The following is a 373-nucleotide window of genomic DNA, read 5'->3' on the forward strand; positions in this document are numbered from 1 at the left end:
CCGCCGCGCGCTCCCCGCTTCTTCTCGGGCGAGAACGGGCCGGCGGGAGGAGGCCGGGGACGCGCCGCCGCGCCCCGCGCCCGACAGCTCCGCTTCCCCCGCGCGCTGCCCGCCCGCGCGCAGACCGCGGGCGAACCCGCCGGGGCCCCGGCGCGCTCCACCCAGCCCCTCCTCCCCGGCGGCGGCAGCGGGCCGCGCCGGGCGAGGGCGGGGAGGGGGACGCGAGTCGGTCCACCGGCGGCGGACGCCGTGCGGCGGCGGGCGCCAGCGGAGGCGAGAAGGGACGCGGCCGCCACGGGGAACGCGGCCGTCGCGCCCTCCGCTCCTCTGCCGGCCCGGAGACGCGCGCGCCCGCGCGCGCGCGTCGGAGAGA

This window comes from Chroicocephalus ridibundus, unplaced genomic scaffold (genome assembly GCF_963924245.1).
Source record: "Chroicocephalus ridibundus unplaced genomic scaffold, bChrRid1.1 SCAFFOLD_161, whole genome shotgun sequence".
Classification (NCBI taxonomy): Eukaryota; Metazoa; Chordata; class Aves; order Charadriiformes; family Laridae; genus Chroicocephalus; species Chroicocephalus ridibundus.